General features: G+C 40.2%; 1 protein-coding gene and 1 long non-coding RNA gene across 6 annotated transcripts in view; one reads left to right on the top strand and one right to left on the bottom strand.

Moving 5' to 3' along the window:
* IL15 (interleukin 15) overlaps positions 1 to 14,496 on the top strand; it is a 120,483-nt gene that overhangs the window by 56,044 nt on the left and 49,943 nt on the right. For 2 of the 5 annotated variants that reach the window (XM_019730785.2, XM_074338484.1), the window contains exon 1: positions 6,250 to 6,387. The exons of 1 other annotated variant lie outside the window; for it this stretch is intronic. The gene's annotated coding sequence lies outside the window, so the exon portion shown is untranslated. Of the gene's footprint in view, positions 1 to 5,578; positions 5,696 to 5,748; positions 5,888 to 6,249; positions 6,388 to 14,496 lie in introns of those variants that run through there. 2 more of the 5 variants (XM_019730787.2, XM_019730786.2) reach the window with 2 other exon arrangements.
* On the bottom strand, positions 2,368 to 6,287 carry LOC109446926 (uncharacterized). Its single transcript, XR_002137297.2, has 3 exons — positions 6,151 to 6,287; positions 5,223 to 5,931; positions 2,368 to 2,913 (listed from the first exon to the last, which is right to left on the bottom strand). It is a non-coding gene; the product is annotated as an uncharacterized LOC109446926 (long non-coding RNA).

The raw sequence follows: 14,496 nt of genomic DNA, 5'->3' as shown, positions 1-14,496 counted from the left end.
TTCTTTATGACTTTTTTCTTTTTCTACTGTCTAAAATATCCAATACCAGTTGAATAGGAGTGACAAGAGCAGACATCTTTCCTTGTAGCTGATTTTAGGGGTAAAACATTTATGTTTCACTATAAAGTAAAATATTAACTGTAGATTTTTTTTTTTTGTACTTGTCCTTTATCAGGTTGAGAAGGTTATCTTCCATTTCTAGTTTGCTGAGAGGTTTCATCATGGCTGAACATTTAATTTTGTCGAATGCTTTTCCTCCTTCATTCAGTTAATACTGAGCATTACATTGATTGGCTTTCAAATGTTAAAGCAGCTTTGCATTCATTACATGGATAGTCTTCATTTGTTTCTGATGTATTATCCTTTTTATACATTAGGTTAAATTAATATTTTGTTCAGAGTTTTTGTGCTATGTTCAGAAAAACACTATTCTGCTGTAGATTTTTTATGTAATACCTTTGTTGGTTTTGACAGAGTAAAGTAATTCTGGCCTCATAAAATAAGTTGGCAAGTGTTTCTTCCTCCTATATATTTTTAAAGCATTTGTGTAAGATTGTATTATTTTTCCTTAATTGTTTAATATAATTTGCCGATGAATCCATTTGGGTCTAGATTTTCTCTATGGGAAGGATTTTAATTATGAATTAAATTTCTTTAATAGATATACATTAATTTAAACATTCTATTTTTTTGTGGGTTTGTGTGTGTGTGTGTGTGTGTGTGTGTGTGTGTGTGTGTGTATCAGTCTTTGTAACTTCTGGCTTTCAAGGAATTTGTCCCTTTCTTTTAAGTTGTCAAATTATTGCCATTAAGTTGTTTTTAATATTCTTTATTTTCCTTCTATGTCTGTAATGTATGTAGTGATGTCTCTTCTTTCAGTGTTAATATTGGTAATTTTATATTTTACCTCTTTTTGCTTGATCAATTTAGCTAGAGATTTACAAATTTTATTGATCTTTTCAAATACATAACTTGTTCTCATTGATTTTCTCTTCCATTTTAGCTTTTATCTATTGTTGCCTTCCTCCTCTCTGTGTGTATTTCCTCTTTTTTCCTAGTTTCTTAAGGTGAAAGCTTATTCTAGTGATTGTAACCTCTTTTATTTGTAATACAAATATGGATAACTATACGTTTTTCTCTAAGAACTATATTTGCTGTATCCCTTAAATTTTGATATATTTTGTTTTCATTATCATTCAGTTCAAAGTATTTCATGATTTCCTCTGTGATGTCTTCTTTGATTCATGGTTCACTTAGAAGCTTGTTGTTTAATTTCGAAAATTGTCAGAACATACTTGGGAACCTGTTAAATACTATTCTTGTTTAAATCGAGGACATAAGGCATGCTTGAAATATAAAGCTTGGGAAGAAGATAGTCTCAGGAATGGATTAATAAAACACTTCATATTATATATGTGTGTGTGCATATATATATATATATATATTAGATATAGAGGTATATATACTATCGTATTATAAATCTAAGTAAGGTAATTAGAACTAGATTTTGATTGGTAAGTTCAGCCATAAAAGCCTGTTCAGAATAGTATTGTTAGCACATTACATCATCTCTTGGTTTTATTTAACCCCTTCGCCCCCTACTATGTAACACAAACATTTAAGATTCCATATACTTTTAAACATATTAAGAAATAGGTGATGGAAGGAGATTTGACTTTGGGTTATGAACACAATGCAATATACAGATGATGTACAAGGTCTGACAATTAAGTTTGCAAACTTGTTGCAGTGATGTTGCTAACCTTTTTTGATATCAGAGGGATTATTCATTATGGATTTGTACCAACTGGGCAAACAGTTAACCAAGTTTACTATTTGTAAGTGCTAAAAATGCTGTGTGAAAAAGTTAGATGACCTGAACTTTTCACCAACAATTTATGGCTCTTGCATCACGACAATGCCCCAGCTCACACAGCACTGTCTGTGAGGGAGTTTTTAGCCGGTAAACAAATAACTGTATGGGAAAACCCTCCTTACTCACCTGATCTGGCCCCCAATGACTTCTTTTTTTACCTGAAGATAGAGGAAATATTGAAAGAAAGACATTTTGACGACATTCAGGACATCAAGGGTAATACACTAGTTCTGATGGCCATTCCAGAAAGAGTTCTAAAATTGTTTTGAAGGGTGGACTAGGCACTGGTGTCGGTGCCTAGCTTCCCAAGGGGAGTACTTTGAAGGTGACTGTAGTGAAATTCAGCAATGAGGTATGTAGCACTTTTTCTAGGATGAGTTCACAATTGTAATTGTCAAACCTCCTATTATAGAATTGTACATTCGGAAACTATGTAATTTTATTAGCCAGTGTCACCCCTATAAATTTAACTTAAAAATAAAAAGGAAACATTTATTATTTAATTTTTTATTTCCAGCTTGAAACTAGGTGTCCTTTCCCCTGGTTTCCCGTGGGGTCACTTACACTTCAGTTCAAACAGAATCATCCATCTCTAATAGGAACCAGCCAGAATCTGTCAGCTTGTCAGCTACTAGCTCTGCTGTTTTTAACTCTGCCAGCCTTTTGTCAGTCACTTTATTCAAATAATCTATGTTTATATTGGGGCTGTAATACCCACTGCAGTTTTATTATGGAAACACAATGAGGTCAGGAAACATAAATTCAAAGGAACTGATGAGTTTCCTTCCTGGTGGTGGCTAAAATTACTCTGGGGCAAATAAAATCAGACTGAGAGATACAGGCTGAGGGGCGATGGCTTTTTTCCTCACGGATTTTTTGTTTTAGAAGCGGTGGTGGGTGGTTGTCAATTTAGTAGCAGCAGAGGGTAGGTGATGTATGCTCAAGTCAGACCACCTGCGTTCCAATCCTTGCTGGGCCACTCACTTGCATGTGACCTGAGACACGTCGTGTAGTTTCTCTGGACCTGGTTTCTCCCTCTGTAAAATGGGGATAATAACAGTTCATATCTCATAACGTTGCTGAGGGTTTTTTTGAGTTAATATGTGTACGTAGCAAGCACCTGTGGGCCCACTGTAGCAACTACAGAAGTGTTAACTCGTACTGCTACAACTATGAAAAAGCACCACTTGAAAACTTAAGCGATCTTCAAGACAAAGAATATTTATTCCTCTATTGTCAGGACCACCAAAAAATCAGAGATGGGGAGCAACCTTGAGGTAAGGCTGCATTTCACTTTAACCAATATGGAAAATTGTGGCATCCTGGGTCATGTTTTTCAAAGCCCAGAAGATTAACTTGTTCTTGGCCTCTGGTTTGTTGTTAGAAGAACCATAAATAAGATCATAGTTATGGACTTTGAACACTAAGTCAGATGAGCTAACTTTTAACTTCTTCCACGTAGTCTCAAAAGCTTTTATTAGTAATTTGTTTTAAAGACAACTGCCCAATTGCCAAACATTGTATTTGGAATGAAAAATCAAATATTAAAACTTTATTATACTGTAATTTTATTGTTAATTCTTTAAATTCAAAGAAATATTATGGTCACTTCTGTGAGTTAATTTTTACTTCTTTCTGCATTGTAATTTTATTAGTTATCTTAAGGCAGATTTAAATGATTTCCTCAATCTTGGTCTTTGCTTTTAACTTGTACAGTGGAATTTACTTGTTCATTGGTGTAATTTTCAATATCTTACCAAACAGCCTGCTGCAACTGAAATACAAGTTGCATATATTAGACTTTTCTGTTCGTGTGCAGTGCAACAAAAACAAGTTATTCAGAAAACCCAATTTCCTTGAATTTCAAGCACTTAAATAACTACTAACTCAAAAATACTTTTTTTCTGTAATTAAGAAAACAAATGTGACCTGTATATTTGACAGGCAAGTAGTAGAGCAAAGCGTATCTTATGGATGTAATCGTTTTCCAATTCACTTAATGATAGTTTATCTTCCCAGTCTGACGAATGTTTTATATATCATCAGTTCATCTTGTTCCAGAGCTTACATGTATTAGAAGCTTGATCAATATTTGTTGACCAATTTTATTATTCTATGTACACAGATTGTACTTTAATGCTCAGCTCGTTAAAGAAAAGTCCCATCAGTTTCAGAGTGTTGTGAGACCTCTCCAGTAGCTTAGAACATTCAGGGTGGCCACATATGTTATTAGTGTGCTGTCAGCCATTGGTTCCCCTCTGCCCTCGGGACAGCTAACAAGATTCTGGAGCCCACAGGCTAGTGATCCCCAGCTAAGAGCAGATCTCCCTAGTTATCCTGGACAGCCCAAGTGCAGCAGGAGCTAGGATGTGATGATATGTCCTCTCTGGCTCTGCTAGTTGGCGTTGAGTGGCCAGTGAGGTGCCTTAGCATCTGGACAGCCACTTCTGCCACGAGCTGCAGAGCACACACAGCGCTGAAGGAGGTTTGGGAGGAGTACACTTTGCAGGAACCCAAGAAGCTCTGCAGCAGTCCAAATTGAGGCTGGGGACATAGATCTACTTTTCCATCCCTAATCTCTGTCTTCACATGGACACATACTTTAGTCCTTTTGTAGCTGCTGTATTGTTTGCAACCGACTCCAATCCAGCTGCAGGCCTGACCTCACAACTCATGCCCATTCTGCACAACAGAACTTCAACATACTGCTGTGAAAAAGTCTAATTTGAAATCATTGGCATTATCACAAGAAAATTCAACATTACATTGTCTTGGACAGAAAAGGATGATTGCTTCATTTCTTTAAATATAATTTCCACCAATGGTAAAATTTTGAATGGTCGTAAAAAACGCTTTTTACATTTTTATATCTCACCTATTTTGTTGACAGTGCCTATCTAGAGCTCAACTTTTTCACAAAAATGCGAAATGATTTTATGTGGAACTTTATGCACATTTAGTATTTAAATCACTTCCAATATTTTTCTATTTCACTTTTTAACATATATGTGATGCAAAAAGGATGTAGTTAATGTTTTACTAAGCTCCAGGGAGGCTTATCATTTTTTTCTATGACATAATTGAAAAATTTGGGGAAGCACCTTCCATTAGTGATTTTCAGTAATTCACATGTGTGCAAGGTTTTCAAAGTGCTTTCGAAACCGGCAGGAGGCCTTTTCTGCTGATTCTGTGTGGCACGCAGATCAGTCAGCCTCAAAGACATCAATCCCTTCCTTCAACTATTAAATAGTACATTAAATGGGACCAGGTGTAATGTTTACACCTGGCTATGCCCTAGATCAGCAGACAGGCTTATTCCTTCAAGTTCACCCTCTGTGCCAATTACCTTGGACAAAGTAGTTACCCAGGTGACTTTTTCCAACGTTTTCTCTATTAAGACTTCAGAGCCTTGTTTCTTACAGCCGGCGCGACGAGCCAAGGGACTGGTCTGGACGGAGTAGCCGTCCATCGTGATCCAACACAGTTTTCCCTTTCCTCTGGGCGACTTGGACGTGCTCGGCGCTCGGGTCTCCAGGCTTCATTGGGGAAGCTTCCCGCACCGTGTCCAGCCCGTGAAAGTGGTGGGTGGGCACCGAGCCGTCTCTTTGCAGGTGCCCAAGGGCGTACAGGTCCAGGCCGTGAGCCTCCACTCCCCAACCACCTCCTGTTGGTTGCCCCTGGGCTTGGCAGTGGTGGAAACCTGCCAGGCGTCCCAGTCGAGGGGGCGGAGAGCCGCGACACCTGGGGTAGTCCTTCAGGAGCCACTGCCGTCCCGCCCTTCCCCCAGCCGCCAACCACCGCTGTTTATCTTCGCCTCTGGTACTCAACTATTTTCTTTCACTTTTCTTTTCGCTGGGGGTTGGTACTCCCTGGGTTCAGGGCGCTCCGGGGAACCCCAGCAGACTCGCGAGCTGCCGTGGTAGCCCAATAGTGAAGCGATCTGGGGGGCCGCCCCCGCCCGCTGCACTGCCCGCGGCCCCCCACTCTGCAGCTGGGACTTACTTGATGGAGGTACAGAGCTGTTTCTCCACTCTGGGAGGGGGACGTGGTGGTGGCTGAAAGAACGACAGAGTTTTCCCCTAAGGCCTCGCCTTGGGCCCCTCCCGGCCCCAACTGGACCCACCCTTCTCCCCCCCCCAACTGCTCCTCGCCAGCTGCCCCGCCCTCTTATGGGGAACACTTGACCGTGACTTCAGTTTTCTTTTGCGCTTAGTGCAGACGTTTTCCCCCCCCACCCCTTCTGACCCTTTATTTCAATCGTGGGCTCTCCTTACCCTCCTCGGCTTCCAGAGGAAGGCAGATTGCTCGTCCACTTGCAGGTCCCGCGGGCTCTCCAGGGCTCTTCCCTTTTTGCGTGTTGTCTGCTGCGGGCGAGATTCCCGCGCGGGCTGGCTGAGAGCAGGGACGTGCGCCTGGCTATCCCCACCAAGCTTCGGGTTTGGAGAAGACGAGGTCTGGCAGCTTAGAGCGCTGAGTTCCACATCTAAACAAGCTCAGAAAGTTCAAGAAAGGTACCGCAACTCCTTGCTTCTTCCCTGCCCACTCCCAGACTCCCTACCTGCCAGTGCAAATGTGTGTGTGAGCGAGCTCGTGAACGGACGAACGTCTCTACCTTTGCAAAATCAAATTACCTTCCTCTCCTTTGATCAGGACACTTGCCTTCGTAGGGAGAGGAATTTGCAGGAATGGTCACTGTAATTCTATGCACTTAAGATTTTGTTAACTTCAACATAGGTACCGGGGATGCAAAAAAAAAAAAGTATAGACATTTTAAGAGATGGTCAGCGTCGCTCAAGCAGTAGCTCACGGTAATCAGAAATGTCTGGACGCTGATGGTGACCACTTTGAGCACCTCTCGTAATTGCAGAAGTCAAACGTGACTTGTATTCATCTGTTGTTATCTGTATATATTACAATTTTAATAGTTTTTTCCTTTCTTAAAATGTTTATACATTATTTTGGCACCCTCTGTATAAAGCAACGTTATTCTTAAAAGATGCTTATCACAGATTCTTAAGTTGAGTTAGAACTTTTGAAACTGGAAGTGAAGTGGTTGTCACTAGCTGTTTTCCATTGTTTTTTAAAGCTACTCTCTAATGTTACAACAGTGGTAATGGCATCCACCTGTGACAGCTAGAATCTGCATCTTGTCAGTGTGCCTAAGGAGACTTTATTGACTGGATTGAACAAACATATCAGATCTGGATGGTGACAGCATCCTGCTGTGCAGAGGCTGCAAGGTGAACTGTCCTACCTTGTATCAAGGCACAATATAGATTAAAATTTATACTCCTGTCCTTTTATTAAAAAGCAGTGTGGTGGGCATGGTGGAGGGAGATGGTACAAAGAAAGATCATAAAGATTTATAAAGGAAAGGACTGAAGACAAAGCATTAGCCATTTTAGATGTAAAAAGTGATGAACAATTTTAAATTTTACTTCATAAAGTCTCAGAAAGTTCTGAAGGTTTGTGATTGGGTTTTACTATCATATCATGTTTTTCCCTCTGTTTTCTCAAAGTTTTAGTCACACTCAGAATGACCTTTCTTGCAGTACCATCTGCTCTGTGACAGAGTGACAGAGAGGGGTTTAGGTGGCCACTGGTCAGGAACCTCTGCTAGGCAGAGGGATTCCATACTGTTGGACTCACTGCTCTCTGCTGCTTTGGAGTGGAAACTCCAAAAATTGATTTGAAGCTATAGTTTTGGAATTTGGAATATTCCTGCAGATTACTGTTGGGTTTCAGAAAAACGATTTGATGCTTTTTGTTTTAATCCATGACATTAATATATAAATGTCAACAGCTGTGTCACAAAACATAATGTTTGTCAATGAGAAGCATGTTTATAAACTTCATTGGAGGATGGGGAAAAATAGTGGTTTAAAGTTTATTGAAATAGAGTTTGATGATTGAAAGATTTTAAACCCTAGAAAGTGCTCCATCTCAGGTTTGCTGGCTCTCAGCAGACCTCAGAAAGGCTGTGAATGAAGCCCTGAAATTTGTGTATAAGTGGATTTTTCTAAGGAAAATATCCTAATATCCTAAATATCCTAAAATAATTCTAATCAGTATTTTAAATTGGTCTTGGACCCATAACAGTTTTTGAAACATTTTGAAGCATAGAAGACTGTCCTTTTCTTCCTCTCCTTACTGTTAAGTTTCATTCATTATGCAAGTATTCTTTTGAGGGTTAGTTAATGATAACACAGACAGTACTGTCTTTAGGACCACAACTTGAATTATGGGAAATAATATGAATCCTACCCAATTTGTTGAGTTCTTATTATTTACCAGAAGGTATGTATTTTTTTAAATTGTCATAATAAATGTATATGGTGGCAGAGACTGAGGAAATAGAAGCATAGAATAATTATATAACTTTCCCAAAGTTACAGCTAGAAAGTGATGGAGCTGGAATTTGAACCCAGACAGATTTAACGTCACTGTTCTATATGAATTATGATACTATTTCCATAGAAATACTTCCCACAATTTGACAGTGACTATCAACCACCATTTCATTTTGATGCAGAGTTTTATGATAGAACGTTGGTTTTAAAGTGATTGACGTTGCTAATTATATATTTAAAGTTTACCTTTATGATCAAATAATATTTACATGAGTGTCTATATGTGTTTGACTCTGTGGAGAAATTTGTTTTATGGGTCTGGAATGAAAACAGTGGCATACTTTGCATCAATTTTTGATACTAGAGCTTGACAGTAGGCAAATGTGGACTGATCTGTATTTCTGTATCTTTCGATGTACCTGTCTGGTCATCCACCCTAGGAGAAGCCTGGGATTTACGGGGAGATCAGGGCAGAGGACTTTTCCCTTATATCACAGCTGAGGTGGTGTAGTATCATGTTGGTGCAAAAGTAATTATGGTTTAAAAGGTTAAAAATACTTGCAAAAACCACAATTACTTTTGCACCAACCTAAAAACTATTTGGGAAGTCTCCTTTCAGAAGGCTTTATGGCATGAAGGTTGGCAAGAAGCCAGTTTTTTTTTTTTGGCTTAATATTGACTCTTGGGTTTATTTATTTACCCAGCGATTACAGACAACTGCATGAGGCTGTTGAGAGTGAACATTGTTTAATTGCTTGCTGCTACCCCATTTGATGGATTGGATGGAAAAATGCCGTAAGAGAGTTGAGAGAACATTTTGGATTTTAGCTGGTACTGGAATGTGTTCTCTACTATTTAATGGTGAATTTTACTAATTAACTATTATAACTCTATAACTATTAGATTTATTGCTATTGATTATTTTGCTTTATGTCAAGGAATGGTATCCTTTTACAAAAAAAAAAAGTTATTCAGTGCTGGAATCAGAAATAGGAAATAAGAGGCTTTTTGATATCAGTTTAATTCGACAATATAATTTGTATACATTTTGTATCGGGAGGCAGGGTATTTGTATGAATATATTTTCCAGTCTTTTATACCACTTTGCATCTACCAGTGTCTTATCATAATTTTTAGAAGGGCAGAAGACTGTACAGACCACATAGAAATGGACAAAAACTCTGAATGCCTACTAGCTGATGATGTTCTAATGAGACATAGTTGTTTCTTCTCCACATGTTAAGGTTCCTCCAAGTGCTGACAGGATGCAGAGATGATCAGGAGAATGACAGAAAGTATTTTGTCAGATAAAGGAATTGAAAGTGAAAATGATCCTAGGAGAGGAGACCATAATGGTTGTAAAGCTGGTGGGAAGGGGAAGCTGTACTTATGACAGTGACATGAGAGGAACCAGTGACACATTCAGTGATCCCTTGTATCATATCATTCTCCTCACTGGGCAGGTAGACATTGGAGAAACAAAGTATCCCTTGCACACTGTTAGCACCTGACCTCTAAAATTTTCAAATAATTATTCTCTAATTGAACATCTTACAGTTAGCAATTTTACAATATACTTTTCCAATTTCTTCGCTCTCCTTACTCCTCAGCAACAAAAATAAGTACATAAATTTAACTTTAATTTTTAAAATACTTTTATTATTAAAAACTATTGTTTATGTTACTTTAAAGGAGTATGCAATTAACCAAAATAACTCATTAACTTTCGATAAGTCATTATTAGGCATAAAACTAATCTACATTGGAAATGTATGTCGTAGATGTGTGGGTACTGTTGGTATCAATGCTTTCATTAAAGAAGGTGTTTCTAATATCAGTTTTCCAAATTACCCCTTTGTTTGGCACCCCATAGAGGGAAGGCACAGTGTAAGATTCTGGATGGGGAGAAATACGCCTTTTTTTTTTTTCCTTTCCCTGTAAGATGGAAGAAGGGTAATTATGAAAGGGGAAGAGGGAAAGGAGAACTTACTAGAAATCTGCTTTCCTCAGGCACATTTCAGACATATCACTCATAAAAAGGGGTTCCTATAAAAATAGTGGATCTGGAAATTGTTTCTTTAGAATTCTCCGTGCCCATACAGACCTTGAAAGTCCTGGGCCTCCCCAGGGATGCCTTCACTTTGAAGATCTCTGATCTAGTTGGGCCTTATCACCCACTCACTTCCCTTGGTTTCTGGATTCCCCTGACTCCTTATGCTTAAAACGAAGTGTTGGGGGTGGGGTGGGGTGGGGACCAGTCAAGAACAGAGTCTGGCTGCTGTAGAGGCTTCCAGCTTGAGGAGACATCAGTTCCACCGGGCTTGGGGGCCTGGACAGCCTTTGTAGCCTGGTCTCTTCCAGCCTCAGCTCCAGACACCCTTCCTCTGTGCTCAATGCACGCTGCATCCTGCTTCAAATGCCCACCTTCCATAACCGCTCCCCCCTTCTACTGCGCAGGCAGCATAATTTTCTCCCTGATATGAATTTATTTATCTCTGTAAGTCCATTTTATTATGTGTTTGTCTCTACAGTTATGTTTTGAGTAAAGGTGAGACAATATGTCCTGTTGTTGACCTGTGTTGACTTCAACAGGAGTCCATCAGGTGATACAACAGCTTGACAGCTACGCAAAGCAATGTAAAACAGGTAGAAAATATAAGTTAGATAGCAAAAACTATTTTAGAATACTACAATAAAAGCAGTAGTTTAAGAAAATTAGTCTGGGGTAGGATTTATTGAAGGAAAAAACAAATTGGAGATAAGGAAATTAGCCCTAAATTCTGGGCAGTCTCTCAGGTAGGTAGTCTCATTCCCAATCCTTGCTCAAGAGCATAACCTCTAGTCATTCTCTCTCTCTGTGTGTCTCTCCCATCACTATGCAGCCATGCTATAATTTTTCCCATTAAAAAAAATAAAAGCCAACTCTCTTGACCTCATGTTTCTCTCCAGCCACCACCTGGTTTTTCCGACCCTGTTTTATGGAAACTTTCCAAGTCAACTCTGTTCCCTGTCTCCAATTTCTCTCTTTTCATTCTCTCTTGAACTAGTCAGGCTGTCATCCCCACTGTTCCGCTAAAAATGTACTTGTTAGAGGTACCAAGAACCCCCACGTTAAATGCAGTGGGTAGCGCTTCATTCTCCTGTGTGCCAGACCTGAGAGTTCTTGATTGAACTTGCAGACTGCCCACCTCTCCTCATTTCCTTTTACCTCACCAGCACCTATTTGTCTCCTTTCCTGGTTCTTTATTTCCCTAACCTTTTATGTAGGAGTTCGAGGGTCCAGTCCTTAGGCCTTTTCTCTGCCTCTTCTCACTCCCTTAGTGACGTCATTCAGTCTCTTGGCTTTTAATGCCTTTGTAGACAAATGATTCCTAAATTTATGTCTCCTATCATGACCTCTCTCTGAACTCCAGAAACAATCTTTACAACTTCCCTGGGTGAATGTCTAGTCCTTATTGGATTCCTGACTTAACCCCCCGAACTGGTTCTTCCGCTGACTTCCTTATTTCACTTGATGGCAGTTCCATTCTTTTCATTGCACAGATAATCAATCGATCGTGGAGTTGTTCTTTACTTCTCTTTTTCTCACACTTCACATTAATCTGCCACTAACTCATGTAGCTGTGCCTTCAAACTACATCCCACATCTGGCCTTCTCACCACGTTCACTGCTGTTGCCTGGGTCCAAGCCACTACCATGTCTCATGGTATTATTGCAAGAGTTGGTCTCCCTGCTGCTACACTGCACCCCGTGCCCCTTCTCAACACAACACGGCAGCCAGAATGTTTCAGTTACCTGTTTTCAGTCACCTGCCCTGCCGGCATTAAAAAAAACAAACCAACCCACAAAACAAAATAAGACAGCACTCCAGAACCCAGTGGTTCAAACAACAACAAAAACAACAAAAACCAATACTGTTTTACTTCTCGTGATTCTGCCACCTGGACTGCTTTCAGCTGGCCGGTTCCCCTGAGGCTGCTGGGGATGAACGATCCAAGAAGGTTTCTTCATTCATATGTCTGGCACCTCAGTGGAGCTGGCTGGAAAGTTATGGGCTCCTCCTCTGATTCTTTCTTCTTTTACTATGAGACATAGCTCTTGTTAGCAGTTGAGAAGGCTGCTTCTTGCTCCTAGAGAGTTAGAGATCTTTTGTGTTCTCTGCTTTGTTTAACGAGTGGTACTTTTTCTAGTACAAGTTTCTTATCAACCTTGGGGGCTTCTTCTACATTTTATCGAGGCTCAGTCCCTTAGAAAAAGACATACCCGCGAAACTCACGTGACAGGCTCCTCTTTACTTTGGCTACAAGTCAGAATACTGTAGGAAAAGCCCTTGGGGTTTTCAGAAGCACTTTTGTCTTGCTGACTGAATCTATGAGGTGTTATGTTAAGTCTTTCCCAGGACTTTCTTGAGGGATCTTCCAGTCACACGCTTGGTTTGATCTTTCACCTGAGAGCATATGGTACTAAAAGACTCTGCATTTGATCTTTGCCCTGAGAAATTCTGCTCGAACACTTCAGTTCATCTTTCTCTTCCTGTGATTAATCCAAGGCAATTAAATGACGCCAATTTAGAAATCTTCTTAGCCAAGTCCCCACATTTATTAGATACATTTTCTTTTTTTCCATGTTATTGCCGGCAGCAGTGCTCCCCAAATCTTGCTCCTGCAGAACACAAGTTCTCCTCTCCCGAGCCCCCAATATAATGTCCTCAGTGCCTTCACTAACAATATCCTGGTCATTCTTCAGGTCTCTCCCTCCCGCCTGGTCTCCTATCAATTTCAATATCAGTTATTAATGGCTATGTAATAAACTTCCCTAAAATGTACCAGTGTAAAATAAGAATCATTTTATTTATCCAAGGTTCCAAGTTTAGAAATTCGGACAGAAATCAGTGTCATGACTTGTCCCCACTTCATTGTCTGTGGTCTCAGCTGGTATGACTCCAAAGTTCAATGACTGAGATGACTCAAGACATTGGGTAATAATATAGTATATGGGCCACAGTTCTGGCTGTTGGCTGCATTCCTTCTTTCTTCTTCACTTGGCCTTTCCACAAGCCTAGGTCAGGCTTTCGCACAGTGTGATGGTCTCACCGTTGCCAGACTCCTTACTTGGTAACCAGCTTCTATAAAAGAGAGAGTGGAAGCTTCTAATGCTCTTAAGGCCTGGATATGGAATTCCCAGACAGTCTCATTTGTCTTATTCTACTGGGAAAAGCAAGTCAGAAGACGGTCCCAGATTCCAGAGGGGAGGACATTGACCCCACCTTTCGATGGGCAGTGTGTCATACTTGTTTATGGAAGGAAGGTGTTGATGGAAGGTCGCTATCTTTTGGAGACCTGCCATACATTATGATCCTGTTAGAACAGTAATTAGATCATGCGACTCCTCTGTTCAAAACACCACTGCCTTCTCATTGCATTTCATTAAAAGCCAAATTGCATTACAATGGTGAGGCCCTAAGTGATTTGTACCTCTATTAACTACTTTTCCCTTAGCTACTTTTCCCTTAGCTCACCAGTTCAGTCACGTTGACCACCTTTCTGTTCATCGTCCATCCTGCTATGTTCTTATCTAAGGGTCTTTGAACTTACCATTTCCCCTGCTTAGAATGTTGTTTTCTCAGATATGACCCACTCCCTTACTGCTTTGGGGCTTGGCTCAAATATCCGCTTTGCAGAGAAGCTTTCCCTACACTTCAAATTGTGCACCCACCAGCACTCTGCTTAAACTCTTCTCCCTGCACCTAGAACTGTCTGACATACTACCAGTTTTATAGTAAGTACCCTATCCAGTCAGATGTGCTTGGAATTCAGATTTTTGGAAGGTAATTGTCATGGACTTAATTGTGTTCTCCCCCCACCCCCACATGCATATGTTGAAGGCCTGACCCCTAGTGGGATTGTGAAGAAAGAGCTTTCAGGAGGTAATTAAGGTTAAAGGAGGCTATATGGGTGGGTCTCTAATCTGATAAGTCCGTTGTCCTTATTAGAAGACCAAGAGATACCAAAATTAGGCATGCACTGAGGAAAGGCCATGTACAGACATACTGAGAGGGTGGTCATCTGTAAGCCAAGAAGAGAGAACTCACCAGAAACCAACCCTTCCATCACCTTGATCTTGGACTTCTGGCCTCCAGAACTGTGAGAAAGTAAGTTTGTGTTGTTTAAGCCCCTCAGCCTGTGGTATTCTGTTATGGCAGCCTTAACAGAGAAGCCTAATGTAGTGATATAACCATGTGACAACCAAGCTGATTTACATACCTCCCC

Source organism: Rhinolophus sinicus, linkage group LG07 (genome assembly GCF_036562045.2).
Source record: "Rhinolophus sinicus isolate RSC01 linkage group LG07, ASM3656204v1, whole genome shotgun sequence".
NCBI lineage: Eukaryota > Metazoa > Chordata > Mammalia > Chiroptera > Rhinolophidae > Rhinolophus > Rhinolophus sinicus.
The sequence above is the reverse complement of the archived record's forward strand: the minus strand, read 5'-3'. Positions and strand labels throughout refer to the sequence as shown.